Here is a 13,178-nt window from a genome sequence, read left to right on the forward strand (position 1 = left end):
TGTTGCTTGACGCGCCGTGGGAGCTCCTCGCTCCTCCGCGGCTGCTGCAGTGGAGGCTCGCTCAGCGCGGTGCAGTCTTCTGACCGACAGAGGGCCCGCGCATTAGATCATTTCGCGCGCGGCGCGTCCCCCGTGCCCCGGCAGCCGGAACACGTCAGTTTCTCCGCTTGTCATTGACGAGTGTTCTGGCTGTGGCATTACACGGGGGAAGCCTGGTCAGTTACCGCCATAGACGAGCGGTCCATTTTTAGCCCCCTCGCGAGTCGGCTGAATGAAAGTAATCGCTCGCGCTGTTCCATACGGGGGAATCCCTCATTTAGCGAGCCGGCCCCTGAAGGGATAACACCCTACGGGGTAAGAGTTACTTGGCATTAGGGTCATCCCAGGCGCTTATTAACCCCTCAGAACTTCAGGGGGCAGTCCCACTTGATTAGATTGGTATTTACCTGGTATATTCCTCTGCTTAAGTGTGGGACTTCTGCTCCCAGGTGGGAATGGAGTCCATGGAGGATGATGAGACTGGGGACTATATGGAGGAGGCAGAAGTTACTTACCTCCTCATCAACGACCAGTTCTATGAGGTAATGGATGCCTCCATTCTCAGGGCTGTGCTGCAGGTGGTATCCCCCTGGAGAGGAGATTGGCGTCACTCCAGGCGCAGTGCCAGCGACGCCTCAAACCGAGGGAAGACATTAATGGGCCCCCAGGAGGGGGGGGGGGGCTGAAAAAGATTTCGGGGGGGGCTAAGTCTTCCAGCCATAGGCAGAAGGGGCGAAAACGCAACAAAAGCCTCATTAACGAATAAATGGTGTTTTAAAGACCTGTGAAGTACTCGGGTCCGGCTGCAATTAGATGGACGCCAGCCCGCGAGGCTGTCTCAGCCGGGCTGACACACATGACGGGGGGGCTGAAGCCCGGTGAGCCCAATGGGTGTTGCGCGCCTGCCCCGCCCCCCTATCTCCAGGGCAGGTAATGGCTCTGCAGGCTCCCCCACCCCAGAATGTGGACAAACGCAAGCGTGCGGACGACCCCGGGGTCGATCAATGCCTTTGCATGCCTCAAGAAGGCTTCCTTGGACGCCCAGCCCATCCCAGAGCCTCAGACACCAGGCCCTTCGGGGACAACTCCACTGTCACCACCACAGTTGGACAGAGGGGAGGGAGAGGATTCCCCCAGCATTTCTGACGGGGCCGGTTTCAGACCGTGGCGCCCGGAGACCTGGGTCAAACCTCCCCGCAGACACAGGATGACCTCTTGCGTCTGAGATCCGCGGACTGGTGCTCTGTACCCAAGGTGGCGGCCTACATGGCCAGCCGCCTACGGAAGGGGCTGTTTGAAGGCTGAATGCCCCCGGCCTTCCTTGGATGGAACTCTCAGGTACTCGAATTTACCGCCCTCCCATTCGGTCTTTCATCGGCTCCATGGTGCGTCACCAAGCTGATGAGGCCGGTGGTGGAGCATTTACGGGCCCGAGGTATAAGACTTATTATCTACCTCAATGATATCCTGCTCATGGATCAATGCCCGGGTCGTCTAGCAGCGCACTTGCAGATGGCGATAGAGCTTCCAGAATCTCTGGGGTTCGTGTTAAACGAAGAGAAATCGGTACTAACCCCATCGCAGTCAATCTAATTGCTAGGATTTTTGGTAAAGTCGACCGAGACAAACCTCAGTTTACCCCCGCGCAAACTGACCAAGATCCGTCACGAATTGTGGAGAACCATCTCCAAGTCCCATGTATCACTCCGTCATCTAGCACAGATAGTGGGTCTCCTTTCGTCTACCATCCAAGCAATCTTTCCTGGCCCTCTTCACTACAGGGCCCTTTAACGTTTGAAGATCGATCATCTCCGGAAAGGCCTCTCTTATTCTTAAATAATTCCATTGTCTCTCGAAGCAAGAGAGGAGATGAACTGGTGGCTAGCATAAATGGAGGCCTGGAATGGCAAGGCAATCTTCGGCTCTCAACCCGACCTGGTAATCGAGTCAGACGCCAGCAGCTCCGGATGGGGCACGCGACGTGGGGAGTTCTCCACCAGCGGCAAGTGGTCCTCCACCAAACGATCTCTGCACATAAATTGTCTGGAGTCGATGGCAGGTTAATTCGCCATCCGATGTTGGACCAAGGAGAAGGTGAAATGCTCGGTCCTCCTCAAGATGGACAATGTGGCAGCAGTACTCTATGTCAATCACCTAGGAGGGACGCGGTCAAAGACCTTGTCGGACCTCGCACGGAACCTGTGTGAGTATTGTTTGTTCAACCAAATCTCTGTCAGCGAGCATCTCCCGGGCAGTTCCAACCTGGTGGCCGATTGGCACTCTCGTCATTGGAGGGATCCCAGCATTTGGAGACTGAACTCCCATGTCTTCTGTCTGATTCAGGACAGATGGGGTCCCTTTTCCATGGATCTCTTCGCGTCCCGGCTAGATTTCCAGCTCGACAGGCACTGCAATCGGAGGCCGGACCCACATGCGACAGCCATGGATGCCTTCCTCCGGGACTGGAGCAGGGAGAAACCTTATGCCTTTCCCCCCATTTGCCATGACCACGAGGTTGACGGCTCAGGTGTGCAGGCAAATATAGGCAGAGGTAGTGGTGATCACTCCAATTTGGAGATCACAAGCCTGGTTTCCAGCGATGAGAGAACTTTCCTGGGATTTTCCAATCCCTCTACCCCCGTTTCCGGATCTCCTCAGGGAGTCCCAGAACATTCCTCACCCGCTGGTCCTATCGGGATCTCTCGGCCTCATGGCCTGGATGATTACAGGTGACGATGGAAAGTCCCAGGCCTTTCAGCAGAAGCTTCCCCCTTGCTTGCTAAGGCCTGGGCAGACAGTACAAATAAACTATATGGATCTGCCTGGTCAAGATGGTTAGGTTAGTGTCTCCAACTCCAAGTTGATCCCCTGGGGGTGGACATTGTCCCGTTGTGAACTTTCTGGTGAGCCTGGCTTCTAAAAGTTTCGCGTACCACTCTATTAATACTTACAGATCGGCGATTTCGGCGGGACACCTTCCGGGGATGGACAGTAGGTGGGTGAACACCCGCTAGTCAGGAAGCTCATGCGGGGTATCAGACTCAGTTCCTCCCAAACCCAGGTACACATCTGTATGGGATGTTAACAAGGTTCTCTTTTTGTTTCAGTCTTGGCCTTTCAACAAATTCCTTTCCAGGAAACAATTGTCGCCCAAGTTAGCGATGCTACTTTGTCAGTTATCGCGTCACAGAGTCTCGGATGTCCGGGCCCTGAGGGGGTGACTTTTCACATTTCTCACAGAACGAAAAGTAGCTCTATGCTGGTATCTTATCCGTCTCTAATACAATCCCCTAAATTGTGTGTAGTTCGCACCATTAAAGCATATGAAACTATGACCGACGAACTATGTTAAAAGTTATGAGCATTCAAATCAGTTGTGTTATATTAGACATTGATATGTGAACTTGTGTTGTTTATGCTGCAAATATGAACGTTCTAATGTGGCCCTGTATTGCGTAATGCAGTATGTAGCTCCGGTTCAGGGGCAAATAATATGTACATTTCTTGTCTCTAGGAGCAGAATCTAATAAACAGGAGTAACCAAAGTCAAAGATTACAGCCGTCGCAGGAAGAAAGAGGAGGGTAGTAGGGCTTCACAGGACGTTATACAGCAGACTGGCTCTTGATTGGATGGACTTGATTGTGTTGTTTTTCCCTACTGTACATGGGAAATGTAGTTTTTTCATTGATTCGTCTTAATGAAATGGCTGCTGGAGTTTTGATATGTTGATTAAAGCTAAGGAAGTAAAGCCTAATCCTCGCCTCCGTATCCTTATTAGAATTGAAACATTTTGTTACGTTAGCTAGGAAATTTTGAATTCTACTATGAATGTAAGTTTTCATACAAATAAGAGGACAATCTTAGGAATTGAATAAAATGGTGTTACTGACAAACACTCGCTGTACATTCAAAACAGCAAAGTTATAGTTGAACTAACAGGTTTGTTATGGAAGACGCATCGGGAACACAAAACGTATACGCCACACAGCATTAAATGATACAATGATGAGAAATACATAATTTGGGAGTACAAGAAGCATCCAAGCACATTCTGGGTGGGATGCTGTATGGTTGATGGATTAACTGGAGTATGGCACGTTCTGCAGTGAAAGACATTATATCACAGGTGGGAGTGGGCTTCAGCACCTACCATCAAGAGGACCATGAATGGAACAGAGACTTAACATCAGTAATATAGCACACATACAGCTGTGCAACAAGACCAATCAAAAATAAATGACGAGGTGAGCATTTGTTCAGGCATAGGTACAGAAAGTAAAGACACACACAAAAAGCAAGACATCGGCAAGTTATTTTCTGGGCAGAAGCCAACACATTGTAGCTCACAGAAGTCTACGGGAATCGAGTGCATCACAGAATGACAAAGGAGATGGACTTCTAAAGACATCCTCACGGAGTATCACAAGCACTTTTTTTTTGTTTGTTTATTAGAAATGTAGAGATATGTTTTATCTAAACTTTTTTTATTATTTATTATTGAAGTCCAAAAAATTCCAATACATTAAATATTAAAACAAATTCATTCATAAAACAAGTTTTCCTTTGGGCATAATATTAGTATAATTGATGAATAGTACAGAAAGCACTTAAAAATCAAGAACAGCTACAAAAAACAGACAAAGATACTATTAGCTTTTTGACAACATGCGTAAGACGGTTATGTTACGTTATTAAAGCTTGTAGAGCGCACGGTTACCCTAGTGTGTCCTGGCGCTAAGCACTGAATACCTGCGGGGAAGAGATCTAAAACTGGGAGAAGAACCATGTCTTAAGGTGTCTCCTAAAAGAGGTGAGGTCGGAGATGCTTCTCAGAGCGAAGGGCAGATCATTCCAGGCTTTTGAGGCACCATAAACAAAGCTTATACCCCCCCAGTTTGTCCTCTTAAAAGAGGGGGTTTTCACCCGTTTAGAGCCTGTAGACCTTAGATTTCTGCTTGGAATATACCATGAGAACTTAGTTTTAAGAAACTCAGGACCCATTCCATTCACCGCCTTGAACACAATACATAGCGCCTTGAAGCGAGACCTCAGATGTATTGGAAGCCAATGTAATTCTTTACATTTTTTCTTAACTGAGATAAATCTGGGTGTCCCCGTCAGCAGTCTAGCTGCTGTATTCTGGACAACCTGCAGCCTATTCAAATGTTGTTTTTGAATATTAAGAAATAGACTGTTACAGTAGTCAAGTCACTACATAATAAGTGCTGTCACTACCGTTCGCAAACTCGCTTCAGTCAAAAAGAACCGAATTTTCCTAATAATTCTGAGCACCATGAAGCATGCGGAGGTCACTGTGCTTACATGGTCCTCCATGGTAAGTTTGTTATCTACCACTATACCTAGGTTTTTAGCTTTTCTGGCTGGTGTGGGGCAGAGACCCAAATTATCAGGCCACCAGTCTGGTGTCCACATTAAAGGATTGTTACCAAAACTCAGAACTTCAGTTTTGGCTGAATTGAGTTAGAAACAATTGGCTGACATCCATGTTGAGATGGATCCCATGCAGTCATGGAAACGTGCACCTGCTTCCTTCTCTGCTCCCTCCATCACGAGAGCACAATTTGTGTGTCGTCGGCGTAGGAGGTAAGCTGGAAACCATAACATCTGATAATGCCTGCCAGGGGTGCCACATAGATATTAAAAAGTGTAGGGCTAAGGGTTGAGCCCTGTGGCACCCCACATGGCAAGGAAAATGGTTCAGATACATTACCATCTAGATCCACTGTTTGTGATCGGTCTGTCAAAAATGAGTTCAACAGCTGCCAGGCCGAACCACATATCCGTACTTCCGACAACCGGTTCAGTAGAACCTTGTGGTGAACCGTATCAAAGGCCGCGGACAGGTCAAGGAGGATCAACATTCCGTTTCCTCCCCTGTCCATGGCCCCACTTATTTCATCAGTCGATTTTAGTAACGCCAGCTCAGTGCTATGTAGGGCTCTAAACCCATATTGTGAAGGATCTAAAGAGTTATTAAGATGGAGAAAGTCACTGAGTTGACTATTCATTGCTTTTTCCAGCACTTTGGCTGGCAGAGGATAATCTTAATCAAAGTATGTAGCCCAGATTTTTTCGAACTTCCTAAGCCCCCCCACACGTAGTGCATAAGTGCGTTCACTTCTTTTAACCGCTCTCATCTTATGTACCCATTCTAGGACAGAAGGAATCAAATCGGTACACCACCTTCGCAACAAAAGTGATCTAGCTACTGCCATTGCAATGTATAACAATTTGACCAGTTGGTCAGGAAGCAAAAGATCTGGATCAAAACCAATAATAATTAACAAATCATTCACTACTAATTGTATACAACATTCAGTTTCCAAGTGACAAAAAATATCCTCCCAAAACCTCTGATTCATAGGACATTGCAACATAATATGCGACCAATTAGCTGTAGGATGGTTAACCCCTTCGACGCGCTTGACGGAACGGTTCCGTCATGCACGTCGGTTGGGCTGTGCTTATGACGGAACCGTTCCGTCATGGCCCCGCCCGCGCACGGAATCTTCAGCGTGGCGTGGAAATCCGCGCCGCGCTGAAGGGGTTAATACAGCGAAAACAGTGTGCTGATTGATTGGCATACATTTTCGAGAGGGAAGAAGGGGTTCGGTAAAGTTGCCATTTGCTAAAAAAACAACATCCTTCGCCAATTCGCACCTCTTAGAGTACTGAAATTAAGTTTATTAATAACTGACCACATATTAGCAGAGATTTCTAAGTCTTCATGATTCATCCATTTTTTATTTGCCTTCTGTCCAAGATACAGGCCCCTAGCTAAAGCTAAACGCTTTTTCCATGCCCCAGGTTTCCTGCCAGGTACATCCTCCAAAAGTTCATTAACTAGGTGATGTTGTTCGCCAATTTGGGATACATCTAATTCAGCAAGGAATTTGTGGAAGATGTTATATGACCCTAAAAGAATAAAATCATTAATGATCACTTGCGACATTTCGGTCATAGTCAACCATCTTCCATTCCTCAGAAAATCTGAGACCTTACAAAATCCAGCAGAGGCCCACTTTAATGTGAGATCTGAGGAATGTCTAATCCCTGCTAATGGTAAAATGCCAGATAGTAAAGTAGCTGAATTAATTACAGGGATAGAATATCTTTTGTAGAGAGCCTGTTGTATTTTAAAAAGCCATTGAAGACACTTATAACAAACCAGTTTAGGGGATTTAAAGATTGACAAAGGGGAGTGGATCTGACTTTCCTTACACATCAGCATCATAAAACCATTAATAAAGAGGTTTGATTGTAATTGCGGTTTGAATCTAGATAAATATTGTGCAAGATAGGCATAATAGTAATCCCTGAGATTCGGAAGAGCTAAGCCTCCCTGTTCCGATTCTTCGTATAAAGTGCTAAGTGCAATACGTGGTGATTTTTTTGCCCAAAGAAAGGCTGCAAACATTGACTCTACTTGGGAAAAAAAGGAGCCAGATAAAATACAGGGGATGGTCGAAAACAAAAAATTAAATAAAGGAAGAACAGACATTTTAATCAAGGCCACCCGGCCCAAGATAGATAAAGGGAGAGAATTCCAGCGTAAAAACAAGGTCTGAGTTTTTCGAAGAAGCGGTGCAAAATTCAGATGATATAAGTCGCTGACCCTTTCGGAAAAATATACCCCCAGATATCTCTTAGGATTGGTGTTAACACAAGAGAGAATATCGGAGTGCAGATCCAAGCCTGCTCCGCCATATTGTAAAATTTCAGTTTTCCTTTTATTAATACGATACCCACCTAATAGCTCGAAATCCTCAAAGACCTGGAAAACTTTGGCCTGAACCTCGATCTCAGGTTTAATAATAAGTATGATATCGTCGGCGTATAATTTCAGTTTCGCCATAGATGGAATTGGGGGACTATTATCAGCACAATTCCTTATTGCTATCGCCAACGGTTCGATAACAAAAGCAAATAAGACCGGCGATAAGGGGCACCCCTCATTTCCCCATGTTAGGAGGAGGTTCCTTTCTCCTTTGCTTGCGGATGATTGTTGATGCACCACAGATCTGTAATGTCCTGCTCAGCACTAAGTTTGTATTTAATCTGTCCACTTGCAGCCTTCTTGGAGTACGTGTATGTGCCTATGTCTTTTGGATAACTCAATAAAATTTGTTTAACTTTAACCTGCCCGACCACTGAAGTATTAATAATTACATTGGCTTCTGCGTTGAGATATAAATTATGAATCAGAGCAGTGATCTTTGAGGAAATACCAAAATGACCTAGAATCATAAACAATGTCTCCCACACGACAAGGTCAAAAGCCTTCTCGGCATCTAATAGGAGAACTAATGCGGGTATCCTCTGAGTGTCGAAATAATCCAATGCCTCAGTTAAATCATGTGTATTGGTGGCTAACTGCCTGCTAGCAATAAAACCATTCTGATCCGAATGGATCAATTGCGCAGCGTGTTGATTAAACCGAGTTGATAACAATTTAGTGACAATTTCATAGTCTGAATTTAGCAACGTTATCAGTTCGGATCCTCACTATTCTTACCTTTTTTCAGGAAACTAACTATGTTACCTTGTCTGAAAGACTCTGGTATTGCCCCCCCCCTTAACAGAGTTTACTAAACAGAGGACAGAATCTGCAACTGAAATAAAAAATAAAATAAAAAATTCAGGCGGAAACCCATCCGGCCCATAGGCCTTGCCATTTGGTAGATTCTTGATGACCCCCTCCAGCTCTTCCATAGTAAAGGGGCTTGCCATAGATAGTTTTTCCATTTCCGAGAGTATCGGTAATCCATTATTCTGCCAAAATCTTTTTAGGGAATTCATATCCACAGTCTGTTGTTGACCATAAATAGACCCATAATGGTGTAGCATTATTTCACCAATTTTAACTGGGTCATCTGTGCGAGAGGCGGTTAAGGGGCAATTTGACGCATTGATCTGATTAGAAGCAGCCTGCTCCCTAGCCTGCCAGGCCAGAAACCTACCCATAAAATTACTTTCCTCATATGATTTTTGGCGGTATTGTTGAAAAGAGGTTTCGTTCCGAGTGTAGTAATTGGCACTGAGTTCACGCTTAGCCTGATCTAACCGGCGCTGGTTAAACACAGAGGGATTGTTAAGAAATACAGAGTAAGACCCTTGGACCTTCTGCTCCAAGTTTCACTTTTCTTCCCTGGCCTTTTTTAAATTTTCTACATCTTTACCGATGATTAACCCCTGGATGAAGGCCTTGAGTGCGTCCCAGACCACACTCAGTGGTGCAGACTCACGATTTTGTGATAAAAATTCCTTGATCTCCATCCCAATAAAACCCACCCAGTCCTCTTCATTAAAATATTGTCTGTTCAGCGACCATCTTAGGGGTTCTAACGCAATCTCCTAAATGTACCTCAAGTGCCAACATAGCATTATCAGAGAATCCATTATGTAGAGATCTCTGCTGGCTAAAGCGCAATCTCCGAGAGACCAAGAAAAAGTCAATGAGTGACGAGGTACAGAATCTGCCTGACCAACAAGTATACGCTATTTTAGTTGGATGGGCCGCACGCCATGGATCCTGTAAGTCCAGATTTGCTCCATAATGTTGCATAGTTCTAAAAACTTTAGGTTTCAACAGTTTTTTAGCCTGCACGGAGGAGTCGATTTTAGGATTCATTAGAACATTAAAATAAAACCCAAGAATCAGCTCACCCGGTACCTGTATTAGGGACTGAAACAGATCTTCAAAGACCTTGGGATTATCCTCAACTGGGGCATACATGTTGACAAAAGTTATCGGTCACGGTCTCTGTCTGCGAGAGCAGGTAACCCAACACCAACGACCATCCTGATCTTTATCAAAATTGACAACCTTCGCCTAAAATCTTTTACTTAAAAAAAAATTGCTGGCCCTCTATGGGAAGCTGAAGACGAAGAGAATCCCCTATAGACTGCCCAGGACCTAAACATAGAAAAATCTGGCAGCTTTGCAGCTGATATATGGGTCCCTTGTAAAATAAAATCACAGCCGGGTTTTCCGTTTTGATCCTTAATTCAATTGCCCGCATTTTCTTTTGATTATTGAGACCATTGACATTAAAAAGAGACATCTTTCAGCAATTCCTTGCTAGCCATAATTAAGAACCAACCAAAACTGAAACCCCTTAAACACCCTACCCAGAGTCAAGTGAATGTATAAAACCAGAATGAATTTGCAAACAAAAAGGACTACATTTTTTCCCCTTATGCTCCCATCCCACCCCTCTGCCCAAAATGTTGAAATCCCCCACCAACCACGCTAACCACATTTCACCCCCCCCCCCCCTCTAACCTGGGTGTCATGTAATTACACCCGAGTGATCCTACCCCTGGCCCCCCCAGCAATGCCTAATTTTTCAACTATTAATTAGACATGCAAGCAAACGTGCGCTATAAAGGTGGAACCACCACTATGATCAAATAACAGCATGGCAAACAACTAACCTTCCAATGACAGAGGCAAGAGGCATGAGGTAAGAGAGGGAGGAAAAGCCTTACCCACCTAACCCCCCAATTTATAACAATGGCAATTCTAATAAATCAAGCATTTCCTTCTAGGCCCTGGATCCCTGCGAGATCTCTTTTAATAAATCCTGGGCTTCATCCAGATCGGAAAACATAAAAATTTGCCCTTAACCAAGACTCAGTTTGGATTGTTGGGCAATAGATGCTTGCGCCCCATTAGCTTTCAACAAATGGAGGATCTTCACAAATTATTTTCTTGTACGTGCCGCCACAGCAGTCATATCGCGAAAAATACAACATTTTACAGTCTCATTCACTACAAACTGTCTCTGTTGGATTGCTTTAGTCAGTATTCTCTCTTTCACACAATAGTCTGCAAAGTTTAACAGTATTGTCCGTGGCATCATAGAGTTGGTAAACGGACGGGCAGGAACACGATGAGCCCTGGCGATGGTAAGATCACCTTCTAACTCTGGGTTAACCCTTTGTTTAATGAACGAGTTAACCCACTGCAGGGTTTGGGAGCCTTCAATCCCTTCCGGGATTCCAACTATCCGGAGATTAGACCTCCGGGAATGGTTTTCTAGCTCCTCCAGTATATTCTCAAGAAGATTCTTGCTTTTGGCTATAGCTTTGGCTTCTCCCATTACAATAGTCATTTGGTCCTCTAGAACTGAGATCCTGGCTTCTGCCTCCTGAAGTTTAATTGGAAAATTCAACCTTGTCTCTTCGATTTTCCCTAAACGTTGATGAAAGGAGGCAAGTTCAGCTTTCTGAGTTCTCTTCAACTCACGGACTTCCTCCAGAATTAAATTCAGCATGTCTTGGACACTGATCTGAAATTCGCCAGCTGGCCCCTTATTTGGACTAGAGGTAACAAGGGAGGGGTCAACAACAAAAGAAGAAGAACTCCCTACCAATATCCCCTTGGGAGACATCAGGCCAATAGGGAGTACCAGTTCTTGCGGGAGAACCTGAAACTGTGTCGACGTCTCAACTTGGGGAGTCAACGGTGAGCCAGGAGCACTGGAGATAACAACTTGACCAGGTCCTTCTGATGGTTCTGGTTGCCCCGCTAGTCTCCCATTTGGAGCAGTCAGTACAGTTAAGGAGGTCAGTTCATCCTGACTTGGATTTTGTCCCAAGGATGACTCCATGACTGTAAGAAGATCAGTTTTCAGGCTACCTTGCAATTTTTCCTGACTAATATGAGCCAAGTCTGTTGCTGGTACTAGAGCTGGTGGTAGTATGACTCCCGAAGATTCCTTGGAAGGTTTCAGGGCTGGGCTAGAACCTAGAGAGGGAGATTACAGCGTTGCTTTTTAAAAAAATAATGCAAATTGTTTTGCTTCTCTTGTCCCTTTCGCCTTTTTGGGCCCTTCGGTCCCCAAATTATTCTGTAAAGAAGTAACTGGCATAGCTATAGCTAAATTTTTGTCAGCCGAGCCGGCAGTGCCCACCTGCTCTGAAGATACAACAAAGGATAACTCCTCCTCTTCTGAGCTCTCTAGTGTAATATCCAGACCAAGCAAATTGGGGGCATTCTCCTTACTAGCCAGTCGGGCTACCTCTTTTGCCTCCTTCGCCTGGGCTCGACGAGTTTTAACTTTGAGACGGGTATTAAGCAGTTTTCCCATTTTGACCTCTGCACCCCCTTACAACTCCCCGGTGTAATATAGTGGTGCTTATGAATTATGCTTCTATTGTGCTTCCATTATACAATCTCTCCCTAGAAAATATAACTGAACCGAAGAGGCAATGAAGAGCAATAAAGCGTGGAGTTGATATACACACACTGAGGAAGCACAGAGGAGATGCCTTGGGAGAAGAGAGAAAGAAGTGAAGTCTGTCCTGCTCTCCAAAGATAAAAAGCTGTGCTTTCACTTCACTTATCTCTACTCGGCCTTTAGGGCAAATTTTCAGCGTCAGCATCAGCTCACAACCAGCACTCGGCATATATCCTCGTCATGAGATCAAAGCGGCCACCACTGCTTGAAGCAACCTGCGTCTCCATTTCCGTCCCCGTCCAATACACCGGGCTAGCCTTGCCGTCTAACCAGGAGAAAAAGCACCCTAAAAAGCAGAAAGAAAGCTCCGCAGCGGATCCGAAGAGAATCACGACCGGAGATCCGCATTCACTCAGCAGGACTCGTGAGACCGCCAGCCTGCTGCACGCCAAAAACGATCCACCTTTGCTAGGGGTGGGGCGATGGTCACTTGCGGCTACTCAGAGGCGTGGTTCTTCGACGCCCGCATTCCCACCGTATCACAAGCAAGTTGTGTTATATTTTGCCATTTAAATTAATAGGATATTGTTCCTGAACTAGGGCATGTTGGATGGAGAAGAAACAGCAAAAAGGAAAACCAGAGGTGGGTGAAGGGGAGAAAGACAGGAACGTGTACACAGAAATAAGAGGAGAGAAGTGTGCACATGTGTTTGTTTTCCTATTCTCTTTCATACAAAATTTACACCCAAAGTTAATTTAATATGAGAGATCAGGCGTCTGAATAATTATTGAACATAAGCACATACTGAACTGAAGTCACTTTTTCGGGATACTGCCTTCCTGCAAATCCCCTTAGAAATAAAAAAATAAAGCTCAAAACTCAACAAGCAACTAAAACATAAAATCCTTAATGTCCTGCCCAGTGCTCTTCT

General features: G+C 45.4%; 1 protein-coding gene across 9 annotated transcripts in view; it reads right to left on the reverse strand.

Moving 5' to 3' along the window:
* Window positions 1-13,178, reverse strand: part of SZT2 (SZT2 subunit of KICSTOR complex) — a 937,318-nt gene that overhangs the window by 646,895 nt on the left and 277,245 nt on the right. The gene's annotated exons all lie outside the window — the stretch shown is intronic.

Source organism: Triturus cristatus, chromosome 4_2 (assembly GCF_964204655.1).
Source record: "Triturus cristatus chromosome 4_2, aTriCri1.1, whole genome shotgun sequence".
Lineage (NCBI taxonomy): Eukaryota > Metazoa > Chordata > Amphibia > Caudata > Salamandridae > Triturus > Triturus cristatus.